This window comes from Lissotriton vulgaris, chromosome 9, assembly GCF_964263255.1.
Source record: "Lissotriton vulgaris chromosome 9, aLisVul1.2, whole genome shotgun sequence".
Taxonomy (NCBI): domain Eukaryota; kingdom Metazoa; phylum Chordata; class Amphibia; order Caudata; family Salamandridae; genus Lissotriton; species Lissotriton vulgaris.
Genome location: NC_141697.1, coordinates 233,073,758 through 233,096,030, shown reverse-complemented (window position 1 = coordinate 233,096,030; position 22,273 = coordinate 233,073,758). Strand labels below are relative to the sequence as shown.

Here is a 22,273-nt window from a genome sequence, read left to right as displayed (position 1 = left end):
CTCCACGACCCCCCTGGGGGTCACGCCCCACAGATTGAAGACCGCTGATCTAGGCGCACTCTTAGGTCATGGGGAATGGAATGAAAGGAATACAGTTTTGTGGTGGGGTGTTGTGCCCTCCATGCATCTAGCAATGCACATTGTCGAACCCATACGTTGAAGAGATCTGTTTGTTTATGAAGTGGTGAATGTGCCGGTGGGGGCGGAAACGGTCCAAGTCTGTGTCTAAGACAGTTGCAATCTCCGCCAAATATCCAGGGGGTGTGTGTGTGTATGGTGAGCCTGTGTTTTCATGAGGATGCTCCAGAACACTGTCTGCTCTACATTAGGGGCGTATATACTGCCTATCAGTACTGATTGCCCGTCCAATAGTCCCTCCAGCAGCACATATCATCCTTCCTTATCCATCACCCTGACCTGTTCTTTAAAAGGGGTACCTGGCCTGATCCAGATTAATGTCCCTCTGGCGAATGCCGAGTACCCAGTGGCACAGACTGTACCCCTCCATTTCCTCTGCAAGCGCTCGACCTCCACTGTTGTCAGATGGGTCTCTTGTAAGAGGGCTATGTGCGCCTGCTGACTCTTCAGATAGGCATTGACTGCGTAGGGCTTACTTGCCGTTTGTAGTCCCCGCAAGTTCAGTGTAATAAAGTAATGTCCATGTTAGGGGTTCTCGTCATGTCTGTGACTACTCACGTATGCCTCCATTCCACCCTGTCCCAGCACATAACTAGGGCCTTCCCCGCCCACACAATCGCCCCCAACATGTCCAATAGCAGTCAAGCTTTTCGCTCCCGCATGATTATTAGGAAAAGAATGGGGAAACTTAAAAACAGTTTTCGGGAAACAGTCCCAACATAAGGGGCCTATTGCTGGACACGATAAGTCCAAACTGTACATCTCGTACTGTCTCTAGTCCGTTTCGTGTGGGGGTGGTTTGGCGTCGCCGCTGATGGTCAGTGTTCTGGCTACCCACTGCATAGTGTATCTGCGAGTGTGCTCGCACCTGCCATTACCTTCATCGCTGGTTCGCGATGCCCGGTGTCCACCTGCTTGGAGTATCTTGTTCTTACCATGTCGTCTGCCTATTGTATTTCAGATCAGCGTGTCCGTCGTTTGTGGGGTCACCAGTAGTGGGGAGACTGAGCCCTCTCTGGAGGTGCGGGTGTCGCTGTGTTCTTCCTCCTCCGACCTGAAGATATGTGGGCCCGCTCTCCTTCAGAGTCATCTACCGTGCACCAGGCTTCCGCCGCCGCCTGCAAGGCTTTTCTTCGGTCCGCTATTATTTGTTCCAGGTCCGAGGAATTTCTGGTTTTGGGGACAGACGGGCGGTTCAGCTGTGTGAGGACGACCCGTTTAGAGCGCAGTCTCCACTTATTGGGGAGTGTATGCGGTGGTGTGGCTCTTCGTTCAGGCAGGTCATTACTGTGGCGCTCCAACCAATTTCTCGCCTCCGCTGGGTCTGTGAAGAAGTGAGTTGATCCTCCATGTAAAATTTTAAGGCGGGCTGGGAAGAGTAGCGCATACTGCACGTTGTTTTGCCGTAGGGTTTGTTTTACCACCTGATATGTGGCCCGTTGGCGTTGTACTGCCTGGGAATAATCCGTGAACAACATTACGTGTTCGTCTTTTCTGGCATTTATTCTTGAGCCAGAATTAGGATCCAGTCCGGCCCGAGTGAATCATCAAAGTGCGGTGTTTTCGTTAGCACTGCCAGCAAGCACCCCCACACTCTTGGTGTGTGCGACAAATCAATAGCACGCACGGTAGGGAGCACAGGAAACCCTTGTTGCTCTGCAGCACTACATGGGTGCAAATGCTCATTTGACAGATAGTGTCAATTCTGAAGGAGTTTCTCCACAGCAACATGGACACACACGCCTCGCTACCAGACTTAAAACCCCATCACAGTAAAGAAAGATACACTCAGAATGTCACTTGTCACTGACATGACAATAAAAACTACAATTTGGATAAATATGACTTTTTCAAACTCTTTATTTAAGATCCATAAATCTATGATTTTCTATGTGAAAGTAGGGTGCATGTGTAATTCTACTAATCATAACTATTTATATACTGCACAAAATAATCTGAAGAGGATGGTGGCACAATAATGTGTGTAATACTAACAGTATCCATTTTATCATCTCAACTAGCCCATAAACTTAGGCAATCCTCCAGTATCCTCACCACAAGTGAGAAATCTACAAAATGGTTTTATATTCTAATCTCACCTTCAGTCTACACACCTACAATGTTGTCAAGAGTGGCAACCTATATCACAAAACAAGGGAGGTACCCTTCTATATCAGATAGGGACAGGGTTAATTCTAGAAGTACAAAAAAAAGTCCCACTAAACAATGCCTATACATCAGCTAAACTTATAATCCGGTTATCTGACAATATCTATTGTCACACAGTTATTTTTCACACAAAACACAGTATATCTAAGGCGTTTCAGCAAAACAAAACGTATAATTTATCCACAGAAACAAGAAAAGTGATATAAAAAGTTCATATACATTTATTACAATCAAAAAGGTTAACCCCTTCCATGCTGGCACGTTTCCGCCCCTGTGCGGTAAACAAACGAACAGGGGCGGGCCATGACGAACCCCAGCCGTCATCAGCACACGAGCACTTTAGTGCATGACGGCTGGGGTTCGTCACCAGCATGGAAGGGGTTAAAGAAAACACAAATTCATAAAAACATTTCATTACAATATTTTCGGGAAACAAAAGTCTACAATATTTTCAGAAAACTAAAGTCGACGCAGCGTTTCGGTGATTCAGTTGATGTTCCCCTTCTTCAGGACAGTTTTCTAGATATGTTTCTCTATTTGTTGAAAAATGCTTAGTTTTTTTGTCTTTTCCTCAGAATTATTTCATCACAATGATAAAAATGGGATCTTGAAGATAGCCCATACGTTAAAACCCCTGTGTGTATGTGCAGGAACCAAAGACATACGTTGGAGCCACCGTCGTATCAGGTTAATGGAAATGGAAATGGATGTAGATTTATAAAGCGCGAATTGCTGCCCGGAGGCGTCCAATCGCTACAAAAATAACCAGGAGCCTGCGAGGGGAGGCTAGCTGAGATTTAATAGTGCAGGTTGAAAAGGAAGGTTTTTAACTGCTTGCGAAACGCAGGAAGATTGGAGTTGGCTCTGAGATGAAGGGGAAGGGTGTTCCAGGTCCTGGATGCATTGTAGGCGAATGTCCTGCCGCCCGATCTGGTCCTTTTTATTATTCTTGGGGCCATAGCCAGGAAGGTCTGGCTGGAGCGAAGGTTTCTGCTAGGAAGGTAATGGGTGACCAGGTCACAGGTAATCCTGGGACCTGTGTCCCAGAAGGCCTGATGGGCAATGCACATCGCCTTAAAAAGAATTCTCTGGCGGACTGGCAGCCAGTGAAGGCTGACCAACCCGGCCCTCACCGATTGACTGCGAGGGAGTTCGAGCAGTAAGCGGGCTGCGCAGTTCTGCACTGTCTGGAGTCTGCGCAGGGTGTACTCTGGGGCGCCGAGGTAGAGCACGTTGTTGAAGTCTAGGCGTGACTGTATTAGACCCTGTATAGCCACCTGTTTGGCTTCCATGGGAAGGAGAGGGAGGATTTTCTTTAGCATCCTCATGAGGCCGGCACAGGTGGCTGAGAGTTTTGTGGCCTGAACGTTGAATGAGAGGGATCTGTCCAACCAAACCCGAGGCTCTTAATGTTGTTTTTAGGGGTTGGAGGGGGGCCTAGACAGGGGGGCCACAGAGAATTAGAGAAGCAGAGATCAGGGGGACCTAGGAGCATCAGCTCCGTTTTGTCCCCATTCAGTTTGAGGGATGATGAGGACATCCAACTCTTTACTTCTTCTAGGCATTCTCTGAGTCCACCTGACGCAGGCAAGTTGGCCTCCTGCGCCAATGAGACCACCAGCTGCGTGTCGTCCGCATAAGAGATAATCTTGACCCCAAATGGGCGGACGACCTCAGCCAGTGGCCTCATATAAATATTGAAAAGTGCGGGGCTTAAAGAGGAGCCCTGGGGGACTCCGCACTTTAGAGGTCTGCTGGTGGACACAGATTCACCCTCGAAGGCTCGAAAGGATCTGTCCTCTAGAAAGGACTTAAACCACAGCCAGGCTTTGTCCATGATCCCAGCGCTAGACATACGGTACAGCAAGGTGTCATGGCTGACTGTGTCAAATGCCGCGCTGAGGTCAAGGAGGATCACTGCCACGGATCCTCCTTGATCCAGGATTTTTCTGGATTCCTTAGTGACCATAAGGAGGGCGGTCTCGGTCCCGTGTTTAGGTCTGAAGCCCGTCTGGGTGGGGTCTAATAAATGATGATCTTCTAGGAAGTTTACCAATTGGAGATTTATATATTTTTCCAGAATCTTGCTCACCCATGGGAGCAGGGAGATGGGCCGGTAGTTGCCAAGGTCAGTCGGGTCTAAATTGGGTTTCTTCAATAATGATCTAACCATGGCCTGCTTCCAGACAGTGCCGGAAGAAATGGATGCGTTTAATACATCCCTGATGGTAGGCAGAATGATCTGAGAGGCTGCCATTATGATATCTGGCGGGGCTGGGTCATCAGGGGATCCGGATTTTACTTTCCGTGCTATGGGTTCAAGGGTTGCAAGGTCTAGGAGGGGGAAGTGAGTCAGAATAGATTGAGGCTGAGGGGGGCGGGGGGAGCTGTGACTTTATTGGATTGGGCTGAGGACGTGATGTCCCTAGAGGGGAGAGCTGAGTAGATAGTGTTCACTTTTTGGTGGAAAAACTCAGCAACGTTATTACAGTAGGTGATGGATTTTGTAACCTGCACGCTGGTGGGAGGTTTTGTTAATTTTTTCACGATTTGAAAAATTTCTTTAGGTTTTGACTTGGCAAGAAGAATTCTATTTGAAAAGTGTGTAGCCTGGGCAGCTTTAACTTGTGCTTTATATTCACTAATTAACTCTCGGTAAAGGGTTTTATTGTCTACCGAGTAATCGGAACGCCATCGTCTTTCCGCTTTCCTGCATTGGCGTTTCTTATCCCTGAGAGCCTCCGTGTACCAGGGGGCAGTTTTGTGGGGGCGTTTCAGCGTGATTTTGCCTTTTGGGAGTGTGGCATCAAGGGTTTGTGTAATCCAGTCAATGTAAGTCTGGTTGGCTAGACCAGGATCCTCATTGAGGAGGGGTTGATTGCTGGCAAGTTTGATAGGCCAGTTGTCAACTGAGAGGCGGGACCAAGCTCGCATGATCCTAGTAGTGGGTCCAATTCGAGGGGTTCCAACTAATGGGGACCAGTGAGTGGTCTGTCCAAGGCAGTGGGATTGGCAGTCCGGCTACAAGATCTGCACAATTGCTGAATACAGGGTCCAGCAAGTGGCCCTTGACATGTGTGGAAGTATTAACGTGTTGAGTGAGTTGCAAGGCTGCTAGGTCGTCTGTCAAGGTAGTGGCTGTGTGATCTGATAAGGATTCGAAGTGAAGATTAAAATCACCTAGCAAAGTAAAATTGGACGTGGTGCCGACGCGTTCCGCCAAACTCGAAGGTAGGCACTCGTGGAACTGCTTCGAGGGGACAGTGGGGCGATAAATAAGAGTACCTGAGAAGCAACTATTAGGTGAGAGATCGATGTTGAAAGCAAGGCTCTCGCAATCGGGGATGGTTTCAGAGGTAACTCGGCAGTAGAACTGTTCCTTATGAATAATTGCTAGGCCTCCTCCTCTCCCTTTATGTCGGTCTTGCCGAATGATTTGGAAGCCTGGAGGGAGGGTGTCAACTAGGGCAGGGTCGGACTCAGAGGTGAGCCAAGTTTCCGTCAGAAACAGTATGTCTGGCGTGTGTTCCTCTATTAAAAGTGCAATTTCGGCCCTGTGTTTCGGCAGGGAGCGGCAATTCAATAAGAACATACGAAAGTCATGAGTGAGTTCAGCGGCGGGTTTGAGGGGAGACTTGCATTTGGGGCAGGCTTGTGGCATGAGATCAGCGCGATAGTGATGCCTAGTGCAAAAGGTAGCAGGGGGCCTAAGGCTATAGAATGTTTCAGCACTGTAATACCTGGGCTCTGGTGACTGTGTTACAGGGAGTGTGGCCCTAGGCCCGGACTCGGCGCGGACGAGCGCAGACGAGCTTGCCTTAAGCGCGCCTTTGGCGCGCAAACGTCGCGCCCGCTGTGCTTCCGGTAAATGCACATGTTTATGGGACAGGGGGAGGGAGGGGGCGTGGCCTCAAGGTGGGCGTGTCCCTAGTCTCAGCGTGGGTAATGGCGGCTTGAGTTGTCCCACGAAATCTCCCTCTCAGCGCTAAAATCCGCTGAGTAGGAGTGCTTGCAGACAGTGATTCGTGTGCAAGGAGAGCTAGGTGAGTGGTATTTAAAAAACAAACAACAAGATGAAAAGGGTGCAGTGAGCGATCGTAGCTACTCCCGGCTGAGCCTCAGGAGGATCCAAGTTATCTGACGCGCTTGCGATTCAGTGCGCTTTTGTGCTCGTTGCAGGGGGCGTGGCCTCAAGGTGGGCGTGTCCCTAGTCTCAGCATGCGTAATGGCGGCTTAAGTTGTCCCACGAAATCTCCCTCTCAGCGCTAAAATCCGCTGAGTATGAGTGCTTGCAGACAGTGATTCGTGTCCAAGGAGAGCTAGGTGAGTCGTATTTAAAAAACAAACAACAAGATAAAAAGGGTGCAGTGAGCGATCGTAGCTACTCCCGGCTGAGCCTCAGGAGGATCCAAGTTAAAAACATGTGCATGTGTTTGTTATGTAAAGGCCAACAGGAAACACAGGAGCCTGTATCGAGCAACAGATGTGTCGCGGCTGAATCGCCAATCGTGCCCCCACACAGTCTTTTGACTTAGCGGTTCTGTATTCATGAATTCAATGTTTTTCACTTTGCACGTTCTAATCCATCTAGTTTGTTCTCTCCTGGTATCCAACAGCAGCACAGAAGGACTCAGAGTGTCAGAATGTCCCTGCTGGGTCGGTCTCTTCAAATGAATGTCAGGCACATAGACTGATTCCTCTTAGTTCCATAAGACTATTTGCTGCTTGCCGGGATCGGAAGTGACTACGTTGGATGCAGGGAGGCCGTTTCTAATTCACAAGGGATACCAGGAGAGAACAAACTAGATGGATTAGAACGTGCAAAGTGAAAAACATTGAATTCATGAATACAGAACCTATCTTCTAGATCCCATTTCATCATTGTGATGAAATAATTCTGAGGAAAAGACTAAAAAACTCCGCATTTTTCAACAAATAGAGAAAAATATCTAGAAAACTGTCATGAAGAAGGTGAACATCAACTGAATCACCGAAACGCCGCGTCGACTTGTTTTCTGAAAATATTGTAGACTTTTGTTTCCCGAAAATATTGTAATTATATCTTTTTATGAATGTGTGTTCTTTAACCTTTTTGATTGTAATAAATGTATGAAAACTTTTTAAATCACTTTTCTTGTTTCTGTGGATTAATTATACGTTGTGTTTTGCTGACACGCCTTAGATATACTGTGTTTTGTGTGAAAAATTACTGTGTGACAATACATATTGTCAGATAAGCGGATTATAAGTTTACCTGATGTATAGTCATTGTTTAGTGGGACTTTCCTTTTGTACTTCAAGAGTGGCAACCTTCCATTGCCACTCACTCTTACTGAAAATCTTTCAAACCCCCAGATATGCCTTCCAGTAAAGATGAAACAATCCCTGGGGACAGTGCAATTGGCCTGCTATCATCACAGAACAAAAAATAACCATCTTTATTCCAACCAGAATGCTGTTGAATCAGAATCCATAAATCCAGTTGCCCTGGCTACAATGACACTTACAGTAACCTCCAAATACGTTACCATCAGTCTACAAAGATTACGGAACGAGGCAATCAGAATGTACTTGCACGTTCTAAGGCGGGATCATATCAAACCATAACTAAAATGTTTTCATTTGCTGCTAATGGAATACAAAATACAAATTTAAAACGCTGCATTACGCACATAAAAAAGTACGGGGGCAAAGACCCCAAATTATGTGAAAACTCTGATGCCACACTCAATCCAAACCAGACACCAAAACCAAATAATCCAACAATGTTTCTTCAAAAGACTGAACTATGAAGACAGATTCCTTGGTGTACTAAGCCTGTAACGCTGCAACTTCATCAGTCCGAGGCATGGCTCTGAATCAAATTACCTGCAGTTTAGAAGTCTCATAAAAACCATGTTCTTCAACACAGCTTTCGATTACACATTTACCTCTCCAAGTCGAGAGGGTGATAAATGAAGGTTTATATGACCTGTACTAACTAACATGTCCCATCATTCTAAATGCTTTCTTTGAACACTTCAAATAAACAACGTGAAACGTGGTTTACCGCAGGACAAACACCAAAACACTATGTCGGTTTTTGCCCTGCAGTGAACTTTTTAAATTTTCTTTTTAGGTCTCGCCTGAGCCAGCGCACATGCGCTGCAAGGCATTCTTTAAGGGCTTTTAAATTCCAAACACACGTTCATGCGTGTGTTTGGAATTTATCACTTGCTGTTGGGCTTTCGTGCTGGCTGATGAGGATTATGAATCCGAAACCGGTCCCAGGACGCTTGTTTCCGGTCCAGGGAAGACATGGCTTGGCAGTTCGGGCTGGACTGTTCCCATGAGGCACAGGGTCAGACTGATTTGCATATGGCCATGTCTGAACTGGGGTGGTTGAGTGAGCTAATGAATGGTGATGGATTAAACCCAGATCAGTTGACTGGGGGTGAGTGTTTGATTTGCTCAAACGCTCTGTCCATCATCCCCTTTTGTATCGCTTTGTTCGCCCTAAGTTGGCAGGGTATGCCCAGACGTGAGTCCCTTGCTCACTTGGCCACTGGATTCAAGATAGCCTGGCTGATGAGGATTATGAATCCGAAACCGGTCCCAGGATGCTTGTTTCCGGTCCAGGGAAGACATGGCTTGGCAGTTCGGGCTGGACTGTTCCCATGAGGCACAGGGTCAGACTGATTTGCATATGGCCATGTCTGAACTGGGGGGGCTGAGTGAGCTAAAGAATGGTGATGGATTAAACCCAGATCAGTTGACTGGGGGTGAGTGTTTGATTTGCTCAAACGCTCCGTCCATCATCCCCTTTTGTATCGCTTTCTAGAAAAGACAGCATGCAATTGGCCCGAGGGGGGTGCATGTCCTGCCTTCTCTGTTCTGTGGCGTAGGGTCCGCGGGAGTGAGCATGAGGGCCATATGTTTCGAATTATCTCGCCGAGTCTTGTAGTCGCATTAATTAAAAACATATGGGCAAACGCAGCGCTTTTAGTTTCGCCGCTGCAGGCGCGCACCACTTCCTGGTTTGTATTTGATAGACACTGCCGACCCAAATGTAAAGTACAACTAATAACATAACTGCACCCAGACCAACCATCTTTGGTTATCATATTATTGTGCGCCCAGCAACAAAAACGATACAGAAACATATACGAGGAAGAATCCTCAACATAAATACAATTTAAGCCAATCAAAGTAATAGAACCTACTGCACTCAAATGAAAAACAACCCAATTGTCATAAAAGTCTATCAACTGAGGCGTACACTAATTGCTGATAGTTATGTATGTATCCTCTCAGTATGACCCTTCAACCGTGGCTCCGGCACTTTCGGGGGAGCAGCTTTCTGGGTGTCCACACTTCTACCCCGCAGGATCTCAGCTCAGGTTCCAAAGGATTTCCAGCTTTGAGTTTGGCACTCCCTGCCCGCCGTTGCTGAGACTACAGCCAACCACCCACAGCGCCAATGTAATGCAGGGACCTCTAACCTCACGCACGAAGGGCCAGAACTGGAGACAGCAGGGCAAAGAGCCCTCATTGTGCGGGGCTCAAATCCTACTTTTTGATCCTAAGTTAGTACACATTAGTTGTGTGCCAATTTCCCCGATTTACTATTCTATGAAAAAGGTCAAATTTTAGACGCTTTGTAATGTAGAGATTAATAACGTAATAATGTAAACTCCACTGTTTTGCAGTATTTGACGTACGCAACTGCTAGGTAACGAAGCACATTATAGAGGCACAGTCTGTTGGATCCCAACCTAAATGTAATGTCGTTAACACTTTCGATGCTTATGACGAGCTGAGCTCGTCATGAGGCACAGTGGAGCTGGGCTCACGACGAGCTGAGCTCGCCATAACTACTGCGGAATGCCCATGCAGGGCTAATTCCCCTACTGTGCGGATGTTCTAAAGGAGTGGGCGGAGTCGTGACGAGCCCAGCTCGTCATGAGCACAGCTCCACTGTGCAGCATGACAAGCTTGACTCGTCACGAGCACCACGGCGTGCGGCCCCGTATCCCCTCGCACCACGGGGGTAGTAAGCCCTGCGTGGAAGGGGTTAATATGTTATCTACCGACAAAACAAAATTTAAAACAAATACAGAAAAACACTTGCCTTCCAAGGAGCCAGAAAAGGCGGGTCAGAAAATGCAATAAGTTGGAAATGTTACATATGGTAAATGACATGAGCCACCTAGTTACACGCACAGAACTTCACACAAGTATAAACACTGTGTTCTGAAGATGTTCAGGCTTACGTTTCCCACTTCAACTCGCCAAATTTCTTCTAATCAGCCCTTTCCAAGGTAGCTGCGAAAATGACGGCTGCTTTCTGTTTTGATTAGACACATGTCTGGAGTGTTTGAATTGTTGCGTGATTTGTTCCTTCCTGGAGTCAACCTGTATCGTTGCAAAAATGGCAGCACCTACTGAAGACTGTGTGCAGGCACCAATGCCAGGCAGATGTGGTTCTACAGAGCAGAATCTGCAAAATGATTGTGTCAAAAGGAAAGAGGTTTTGCGGGGAACACGCACGCACGGAAAGGAAGTAAGGAGTATTTTTAGGTTGAGTTTAGTAGACAGCGCCGCTGGTTGTGAAATACATATTGTGAATTTACCAGTCATGTAAAGAAGCTATGCAGCCTGAGCATTGCTCATTATTGGTTGGTTTTACTGTCACTCATTTGCCTGCTTCTTATTTGATGGCTTGCCTTGCACATCTTGTGTTTGTCCCTCCCTTGGAATGTCGCTAGTAAACTTGTGTCCTCTCTTGCCAATTGGCTTTCCTCTCCCTCGAAATCTGGCATCTGTTGATTCTCCCCTAGTGTCTGTCCGCTGCTCGTGTTCTAATTAAATTACTGTTTTCCAACCTCCACTCCCCGGTTATTTATGTCCCACCCCATAACAAAAAAATATATAATAAACAAGCATGAGAACCGGCAAGAAGAAGTTGCCAGCAGTGCAAGTACTAAAAAACTAGAAGACATTTTTTAAGTTAAAATCTTTTTTAATCAGGTTGTTCAGTTGTATATAATGTCGTCTTGGTTTGTATAAAGGTAACAAAAATGCTTAACACTTATAACTTTTCAACATGATGCACAGCAGCCACAATGCTCTACAACATGGCTAAATGTTTTGGCTAAACACATAAGGTTCCAAAGGCGAGACCTATTGGCTACGCCAATGCTGGTTTAAACAGTGGGTGAAATCCACACTCATCCTACACCCATAGCTCCTACCCTGCCCACAGCCATTTCAACACCTCTAACTGCAGTTCTGTTTAATTGGGCGCTACAGTTTAGGCAGGGAAAAGACTGTCTTCAAAATTACACCGCACATAGTACACATACCATGAAACAGGCCATGTACAAAACTCTTAGAATAATGAAAGACTGTGTTAAAATCTGCTAGACGTCAAATAGTGAAGCCTTTTTATTAATTTTATAAGTTGTGACCTGCATGGTGCACAGGATCTCTGCAACAAATCTAGTAATCCACTCCACTCAATGTTACAAAGAATCCAAATCTGGGACCTACGAGTACATGCACTGCGTGGCAGCAGAAACGTTACAAACTATTTTCTGTCCAGCAAGTACAATATCTTTATAATCTATACTACATGTGTGCCAATACTCCAAAATTGGGCAGACAACTTGATTTGGTTTTAAGTCAAAAAAAATGTTTGCAGTTTTATATAGCACAAACTAGGCCCAAAGGCATCAGAGCACTTTAGGTGAGCACTGGGTTATATTACATTATACAAGGTCAGATTTGTTATTTATGGGTTTCTTTTTTCTAGGCATAGGTAGATTCTGTGATTTGCCCGGAATCACAGATTTTGAGCCAAGCCTACTTCAAACCTGGTTCATAAATGGGCTGCTCATACTGTTAGGCCACATATCCCAGTTTATGATCCTGGTTTGATAGCGCAACTGTCCCCAGATGCAATGTGATCAACCTAAAAATTAATTTACAGGAGTACTGCAGAGAGAAACTAGCTCTGCCCATATGTTGGCAGCCAAGTGTACATGTTTTGACTGAGCAGAAGTTGTGCGCTTCCACGGAACAAGCATTTGCAATGCAATAGGTCTCGCATTATGAAAGTTTGAGCTATTGGTCTTGTAAATGACAATTTTTTTATTTATGTGTTGGTTTTGAAAATAGCTAAATTAATAGCTTTGTCATTTACAATGCCAATAGTTATAACTTTAGCAAATGTGACACCTGTAGCATTTGTAATGCAACATGTTTTGTATTTACGTGACTTAGATGTATTGATATTACAAATGACAATGGCTTAATTTTTTTAAATAATTAATACTTAAATAAAAGTGATTGTAATTTATAATGGCAATAGCTTAAACTTTTGTAAATAACTTTTGTGAAGATTATGGTCAGTGTATTTTATTGTGACGAAAATCCAAGAACAGAAGTGAAATATTAACATCTTTTTTGTGACATTTGTAATAAAGCTTGAAACATTGAGAGAACATATTTGAACCAGTTGTTGTTGAATGGTTGCACAGATTGATGCTGCGATGGCGGGCGGAGTGATGCTGTGGCGTTCAGTGATGAAGTGGTAGCGCATAGTGATGCTGTGGAGGCCCTGAGTGATGCTGTGGAGGCCCTGAGTGATGCTGTGGAGGCCCTGAGTGATGCTGTGGAGGCCCTGAGTGATGCTGTGGAGGCCCTGAGTGATGCTGTGGAGGCCCTGAGTGATGCTGTGGAGGCCCTGAGTGATGCTGTGGAGGCCCTGAGTGATGCTGTGGAGGCCCTGAGTGATGCTGTGGAGGCCCTGAGTGTAGCTGTGGAGGCCCTGAGTGTAGCTGTGGAGGCCCTGAGTGTAGCTGTGGAGGCCCTGAGTGTAGCTGTGGAGGCCCTGAGTGTAGCTGTGGAGGCCCTGAGTGTAGCTGTGGAGGCCCTGAGTGTAGCTGGGGTGGCCCTGAGTGTAGCTGTGGAGGCCCTGAGTGTAGCTGTGGAGGCCCTGAGTGTAGCTGGGGTGGCGCTGAGTGTAGCTGGGGTGGCGCTGAGTGATGCTGGGGTGGCGCTGAGTGATGCTGGGGTGGCACTGAGTGATGCTGGGGTGGCACTGAGTGATGCTGGGGTGGCACTGAGTGATGCTGGGGTGGCACTGAGTGATGCTGGGGTGGCGCTGAGTGATGCTGGGGTGGCGCTGAGTGATGCTGGGGTGGCGCTGAGTTGATGCTGGGGTGGCGCCGAGTGATGCTGGGGTGGCGCTGAGTTGATGCTGGGGTGGCGCTGAGTTGATGCTGGGGTGGCGCTGAGTTGATGCTGGGGTGGCGCTGAGGGATGCTGGGGTGGCGCTGAGGGATGCTGGGGTGGCGCTGAGGGATGCTGGGGTGGCGCTGAGGGATGCTGGGGTGGCGCTGAGGGATGCTGGGGTGGCGCTGAGGGATGCTGGGGTGGCGCTGAGGGATGCTGGGGTGGCGCTGAGGGATGCTGGGGTGGCGCTGAGGGATGCTGGGGTGGCGCTGAGGGATGCTGGGGTGGCGCTGAGGGATGCTGGGGTGGCGCTGAGGGATGCTGGGGTGGCGCTGAGGGATGCTGGGGTGGCGCTGAGGGATGCTGGGGTGGCGCTGAGGGATGCTGGGGTGGCGCTGAGGGATGCAGGGGTGGCGCTGAGGGATGCTGGGGTAGCGCTGAGGGATGCTGGGGTGGCGCTGAGGGATGCTGGGGTGGCGCTGAGGGATGCTGGGGTGGCGCTGAGGGATGCTGGGGTGGCGCTGAGGGATGCTGGGGTGGCGCTGAGGGATGCTGGGGTGGCGCTGAGGGATGCTGGGGTGGCGCTGAGGGATGCTGGGGTGGCGCTGAGGGATGCTGAGGTGGCGCTGAGGGATGCTGAGGTGGCGCTGAGGGATGCTGGGGTGGCGCTGAGTGATAATGTGGTGGTGCTGAGTGATAATGTGGTGGTGCAAAATGTTTCTCCCCTGTCTGAACTACTGTCAGTGGGATTAGAAGCTCTTTTAGTATAAGGTGGGTGGGTGCTCAACCTTGCCTAATGCTGGTACGCCAACTGAGCTTTCGTTATCGTTCTCCATTGCAGAATAGATCTTCCTGCCATTAAACTATATTAAGGAAGGTACTGTAGTTTTCTGAAAAGCCTAAACTGGTTTGATGGCTTTTAAGTCAGACTACTGAATTATGGAAAAACAATTGCTTTAAAAGCATCAGTTTTCAAGGATGACATGACAGAAAAATATGATGACGTGTGCCACCTTTTTTTAACTTTAGTGGCAAATGAGTGGATACAATGGGGCTTACTGCAACACTGGCCTACTGTTGTGGGCACAGCAGAGAAACAAAGCCCGGACGTAAATTGTGCTCTCATTTAACAGAAAAAGTGCATCATCGTTCAGGTTCATTAGAGTACACATCTAGTCATCACACTTAGAACATGGAAAGAGAGTATAAACTAAACAGCAGAAATGAAGTGATGCGTGATACAGTGCGGCACTAAGAAGGATGTAAACACTTGTACAGCCTTTCTGGGAGAACTAGCAAATGAGACACTTGCATCTTAAGTGTCTGTACGGTTGGGCAAGGAAGTGTTGCGACATTCGCAGCATTATTTTTGAGCCTCCTAGAGACCAAACAGACCACTCTTAAAGCGATGTGGGCATCAAAGCACTAAAACTCTCAGATAGCAAGCCCAGTACTGATGCTGCACCAAGCCTGACTCACTATTGTGAGCGGTGGAACAGTAATTTTATTTCCTGCTCAAACCACAATGGATCTTTTGGTGAAGTGTGTGTTCTATGTTAAGTGCAAGCCAATCACAATGTTAATTCAAGGGTGCATAACTCTATACAGAAATATTTGCCATATTACGAATTTAGAAATATGTAAGGATTCAGCAAATACAAGGAAGATTCTTCAACTTTCTGTCCGAGGGGCAGCAGTAGTGTTATGATCTCAATGTATGTATTCCATAGATTGCGCAAAGGTATTCTAAGCAGCACAAGGAGACCTTACAGAGCAGATGTCTTCACAAGTAACACTTAACAAGCAAAAATACTCTACACATGGAATAATGCTGTAGAATATGGGGGAATAAAAGACAGCTTCCTGTACTAAACACACAATTCACTTGAAGATTACAAATAATGTTGTATTGGCTGGTAACTCTACCCACCTGTGTTACCGTGCTAGCTATGAATAGAATGCAGAAGTGCAGGGTAAAATGTGGTGTGCTGTACTACGATGAATGCTGGAAAGAAACTGCTGGGAAGCAAAATGAAACAAGCGCAAAAGACACACAGGATACTTAAAAGCGGACGCGAAATGAAATGAAAAGCGGCCGCGAAATGCTCTCGGCATTGCGGGGGCGCATTCCTTTGAAGTGTGAAGCAGGGGCGGGGGAGCGGATCCCTTTGAAGTGAAGCTCTCGGCATTGCTGTGGTGGGTCTGATGCAATGATGAGAGGCAGGCGGCTTGGGGAGCAAATGGCAAGCGCGTGCACAGGCACATGCACTTGGCGCAATCCGCCTGGTTTAGCTTTCGTGGATCCAACTCCATAAGTCTCGACATCTGCAATGCGCAAGCGCATTGGCAGAGGTCGAGACCTAAAAAAGTACCTTCCCACCATGCCGCTGCAAGAGTCAGCAGTAGTATGGTTACCTTATCTTAAAGTTTCAGGAGCACACAAACGACATTTTAATGCTGTTAAAATGTCTTAGATAACTAGATAATGTACGGTGCTTGTTTTTCTCTGTCTGCACTATAAAAGGGAGGAGAGAAGTCAGGGGCAACGTATAGCAGTCCAAGCCCCCCTCTCCTTCCACCGTTAACTTTAGATTCAGGGTGAAATTTCGTGTTTGAGAGCACTATAAGGTACCCATGGCTACACTAATCTTCACTGATTTTTAGATTTGCCTTTACAGTACAACTGTCACATGACCTTATGTTTTCAACAAAAAGTGCTTTCATAGTACTATTGTGAGGAGCTTAGGCTCCACACACACGTTGATTTCCCCGAGTAGAGAGTTTGAATGAGCTGAACGTGTCTTTCCACTAAAAATACTGCTTCTATTGCACCATTTGGCTTGTGGCAAGGCATATACTCAAAACAGCAGGACTGAGTTGGTTATGGTGGTATGACAATGATCATGGCTATAGGTCTGATATGTTTATTATAAAAAAGATTTGATAAGCGCAGTAAGCCTGACATATAGATTGTAAACAGCATAAGTTAAAGTCAATATGCATGCAAGAGTGTATTGTCATTTCTGTGTATTAAAGCCCACAGATAGGTATTACGTTACATGAAAGTCAAAGATTATATTTGTAGGGAACAGTTTTGGTGTTGGTTAGACATCAAGACAAACCCTGGATGGAGGGTTGAAGATTTACTCTCTAATTATTCTTGCTAGAATCTCTTCGGAAGGCCCGCAAGGTTTAGCGGGGTATCAGGATCTTGTAACTTAAAAAAAAAAAATATATATATATATATATATATATCCATAAAAATACACACACAGGTCTTTTTTGCCATTGGTCTGTCGGTGTGTCATCTACGCTCTGTTTCCATATATTACAGCAGACTGCACTGAGAATGGTTCAATCTACAGCAGTCATTGGTTCTCTTGTTCCACATTTTCTGATCACATGCAGATCCACCTAAAAAGGAGCATTCTTCACTGTAAGGACTGGTTGGACAGTAGTTTAATTTTCACACTTCCTCCTTTTAAAGTTCCCATTTTATTGCTTCTCCTTTATTTTAATGTCTCTTAAGAGGGTGCTATAGCTCTCTAGTCAGTGCTAACATGTTGCTTGCTTGCGCCTCATTTAATCTGCAGCACATTATGTGCCACTTCCTCAAAACCAGGATACCATTACAGAATGTTGTTATCCATTGTGGATCATTGTTTTATCATTCTAAGCTGGTCAAGACATTGGTTCTAAACGTGTCACCCATGCTGGAAATGAAAAACAATAGACTAGGGGAGGAGCCAAGCTAGCGACGGAGATGGCCGCATAGACGCTCGGCTCCGTGAGCCCTCTCACCCCGCGCATACATCCTGGCAACTATCCTGAGCCGTAACGGCATATTTAAGTAGGCGAAGGAAAACTTTCACTGACCGTTTGCTCCTGAGGCTTCTACGTGCGGCAGGCCCGAAGAAATGTTCCCGACTGTTTTGCGGCCCTCAGGGAGCTGGGACCGGGGTGTCGAGTGAGAAGAGCAGCCGGCCGCGACTGTGACAACAGCGGCCATTGGTGGAGGTGAGGAGTCAGCCGGAGGGCGCCGGAGATTTGATGGGCCGATGGCGACAGTGACGACCCAGTCCATCTAGCGGAGTGCCTCGTGGGGATGCGTGACAAAGCAGGGTCCAGGGGAGTGCACGATATTTGGCCCCCTTTCCAGTATTGTGTCCGGGCATAACTAAGGACTTCCCCCGGAATCGGCGGGCGACTCCCGGGGAGCGGCAGAGATTTTGTTTAGCCCTTTGGTGGCTCTTCCCTGGGAAGCCTGCCTTGACTTTCTGGGTCCTCGCTGTGAATCCTGTTGCGCCCTGGTGTAGGGCCCGGTCCCGAGGTGAGGTGAAGAGGGACGAGGCCGGATCAGCTAAGATGGCGGCTGGCACCCTCTTACGCAGACCACATCTGGGTAGAAAAGCTGCCGTGCGGGAGAGTTCAGGGGTCTGGCGGCACGAGAAAGAGCCCACGTCCAAAGATATATTGGCTGCTCTACCGGCCCTGCATGCGACCCTGATCCGTAACGCCCGGGACCTGGGAAGAAGGATGGCCGCCATTGTTGCCCCGCCGTTCCACACGGGCACAGTTCGATCTCAAGGAAGTGCCGGCGTGCCCGCCTCTATGTCAGTGAAGAGTGCTCCAGCTACGCCTAGGTTCGTGGAGACGTTGGAAGAACCGGTTCATGAGATCGCCTTGGACAGATCTGTAGTACATGTGAGTGACTCGTCGGGGCACATATCTAATCAGCGGCTGGGGGAACAACACCGATCTATGTTTTGGGCTGCCCCGGCGACGTCTCGGCGCTTGACGGATGGTGTGACTCTCTCTCCCTGGATGGTGAGACTGTGTTCGGACTTGAGGATGTTTTCGGGGTCGATACCGAAACAGACGGATTTCCGCCATACATATTCGGCTGGGTTTTGGTTGCTGAATTCCCATGGAGTAATAACACGGCCTGGTCCGCCCGGATCACTTGGACCCTCCACGCCGCTCTGTATGCCGATTGATAGGTGGACGTATGTTGGTACTACTGATAGAACAGGCCAGGGGTGATACCGTCTAGGATCCAGTGGACTTATTGTTGGCTGACGGTGATTTGGGGGACACTTGGCGGGGATTTTATTGACGGTGCTATTGGTGATTAATGTTTTCCATGGCTATTCTGATTTTGCTTTTAGGATGTTTACTGGGCGCGGGGGTGGGGGGGGGGGGGGGGGCAAGATCGAGGGCCCTTCTCCATTTTTTTCTTTCTTCTCTTTTTCTATATTTCGGGTCTCTTATTTAGGGCGACAGGCATGCTGCTGGGGGGGGGGGGTAGGCTGTGGCCTTCTGCATAGGTGCAGGGTGGGGGGTCGGAGGATGGGGTTTGTTAATTTGTCCGTTATTTGTTTCTATGGCCCTTTTGTCTTTCTTCCTTTTTGGTGTCGTCGTTTTTCATGTTTCCTACAGTATGTTTCGTTTTGAGGGGTGGGGTGCAGCTTTGCTACGGAACGGGTTTGTGTTTACATTTATCCTGACTCGTATACCTTACCCCCAATACTTCAATTGTATTAGCACTATTTGCGGATTTCCTGATTCATGCTTGTTATTGTAGGACCATGTATGACCGTATGGCATTGATTCTTAGTTTTTCTTTATTGTAAAATGAACCTTCATGAATCCTGAATTTCGGCCAGTACGCTTGAATACAAGTCATATCCTGGACACTTGTTAGACCCCGGTTTTCGGGCTGCTATATTTTCCCACATTGATTTGCTGTACTTACGACTTGACTAGCGGCCGGCCGGGGTGGTTGTAGGCCCATGCTTGTATTTGCTTGAAGTAATAATAAAGGTTCCCCAAAAAAAACAAAAAAATAAAAACACAATAGACTATTTACAATGCCTATGCAGGATAGACACCCACTACTTTGCTTAGTTTCCTTATTGCAAGCACAGGCATACCGTGTTTAGACGGCAGCATGTTTTCATTTTCTTACTTGTCTTTTTTTAAGTTATATGGCAAATGATGAGTTGGTGTGTTTTATTATGGTTTTTGTCAGTTTGTAAATGCAAGAATGAGTCAGTGAATGGTTGAATGAATGTGTGAGTGCAAAGATGAAGGACATGATGACACTAAAATCTTGACCCATCTGATCCAGCAAATAACAGGCCCATATCAAATGGACCATTCTTAGAAATATTTTGAGAGAGCAGGTTCAAAAGCAAGTTTATTTAGACAATTGTCCATAAAGCATTCTAAAAAAAAATGCACATTGATTAAAACCTTTAAATGAACCTGCCTCCTCACAGCCCCATTCCCATTACATTTCATTTTTTTTTTATTCTGTTTAACAGATCATAAGAACCGGGCAATCCCAACTGCCACATCTAAATATCGCATCTCAGACAGTAAAGAGTGCTTAGAGAGCAGTGTTTACTTAACTCTCTAATTTTATCGAACATTGTGCCTTACTGTAAGACCAACAGTCTGGCCTCAGACCAGGCAGAGGCAGAGAGTCAGCCATCATATCCATCTGGGATGATCAAAAACTCAAAGTGGACAAAAAAAAAAAATAGCTGCCTTATTACTTCTGGATTCATCCGCTGCATTTGACACTGTCCACCTCCACACCCTGCTCCAAACACTTCCTAATATTAGAATGTAAAATGTATTTATACTTATTTCGCAGACTAAGTGTAGTCTACCTCTTTCACATCACTCCTCACAGACAACACTGACGTTCCTCAGGAGTCGATCATATCCATTCTTTTATTATGCAACATCTAGCTAACCCCCTTACCAAATCTAATTAAATCTCACTTATTACAATGACTGCCTTCCAGCCATAAAAACATGGATGATGAAGAACCATCTAAAGTTCAACACTACAATGCCAGATTACGACATGCGGACAATAACAAAACTTTTACCCAACCACTTCTCGACCCGAGGAACTTTAAGACCTTCCAACATCAAGAGAAGTGAGAAACCTCGGGGTAACCATGGATTCAGACTTATCCTTGATACCTCATGCTAACACAGTCACAAACAGTGTTTTCAAAACAATGAAAACACTATGTTGCATCTTCCCATACTTTGATACCAACATAAGTTGCTAGCCACCCTCACAACAACCAAACTGGACTATGCCAACAACCAATACCTTGACACACCCACATTCCTCATACGTAAAATACAAACTATCCAAAATGCTGCCACAAGGCTTCTTCTCTGCCTTCATCCAAGATAACACATGACCCAGTCCAGCATTCGCTCCCCAGACTACCTATAGTAAAAGGGCAATGTTCAATGCACTCTGCATTGTCCATAGCGCCTGCCACGAAAAGGGACTGTTTTACCTACAAGTTAAATTCAATCAATACAAATCAAACAGAACTGTGAGCTCCAGGCTTGCACCAATTATCACTGTTCCAACTTACCTGAATTAAATACGTAGGAGGCACTGCTTTCTCTGGACAAGTTTCTGAGCTCTACAACACACTACCACCTTGCATTGGTAGCACCCAGGAGCATATACACTTCTGAAAACAGTTGACAACTTGTCTGTTTCCTAGATAAAAGCACCCTCTGCAGTCAGGCAACAAAGCCCAGAAAACAGTCAAACCCTCAAGCTCAATCCTCAACTTACAAACCACAAATTGCAAACAATTCAACCAGAAAACTGCTTCTGTTCTGCAGGTAAGCTAAAACGGGCTGACCTATGGATTGCCGGTAAGTTATATAGCTTTGTACTTCCATATATAACTTTCGGCTCACAATAGTACTAAAACCATAACATGCAGCAGTCACCAGCGAATTGTAACTTATACCTATTAAGTTCACATAATACATATCTGCTATGAGGGTTATCCATCACCAGCACTGCTATCCCCTCCCCCAAAAAAATCACCAACTGAAAAGGCATGGAATAAATGAAGAGATCGGCACACATTACTGGACAGTTTTTGAAACTTCAATGTAGCCCATTAACTGCTGGTCTCAAATTCCTTTGCAATCAGACTGCTCCTTTACATCTCGCATAGGGACTCAGATGAGGGATGATAATAAAAATGCCCAGCTCTACAAATCTCTCTACTTCACTCTCCCTGTCCCTTACCCTTCACCATCCGACTACATCCCATAAAACGATAACCGCACCTCAGTGGTCATCATGCACAACATGGAAACACTTCCCACAAAATTATCAAAACAAATACAACATCCTTCCAACCACACACCCTACATGGTGTAGCACGCTACTCATGTAGCAAAGCGCTTCAGCGGCCCACAGCGGGGTAATAAGCACTATATAAATTCTACAATACTGAGTGCCTTAATCCATCAATGACAATAAAGCCACTTTCATTTGTAAGTCAGACCCATTGCCAATGATTCTACATTTTAGCTTACTTCTACTAAAGACATCCTCCACTTCAAAGCAAGTTTCTTATTAACTTCCCTCTATAACTGATCCCAAAAGTTAAGTATGGTATTACTAACATTATACCATGAGACTTTGTATGAGACTATTTCATCTCTGTACAACGCGCTGCAAGTCCCTAAGCGATCTCAAAATGCATTATATTTCTAATTAATAAAGTGAGACATAACTGCTTTACTAATTTATTTCTTAGTATAATACATTTGGTGGCAGAGTTTGTGATGCGCGTGTACTGTTAGACCATAGGTTCGTGGTTGACGGGAATTCATGGTCCTACTTATGGCACTTCAACACATCAGATCTATGCTCACCCTTCCCCATTGACTATTGCTCTTC

At 46.4% G+C, this 22,273-nt stretch overlaps 1 protein-coding gene across 1 annotated transcript in view; it reads right to left on the bottom strand.

Annotated features, from left to right (window-relative positions):
- Positions 1–22,273, bottom strand: part of BUB1B (BUB1 mitotic checkpoint serine/threonine kinase B) — a 440,231-nt gene that overhangs the window by 417,443 nt on the left and 515 nt on the right. The gene's annotated exons all lie outside the window — the stretch shown is intronic.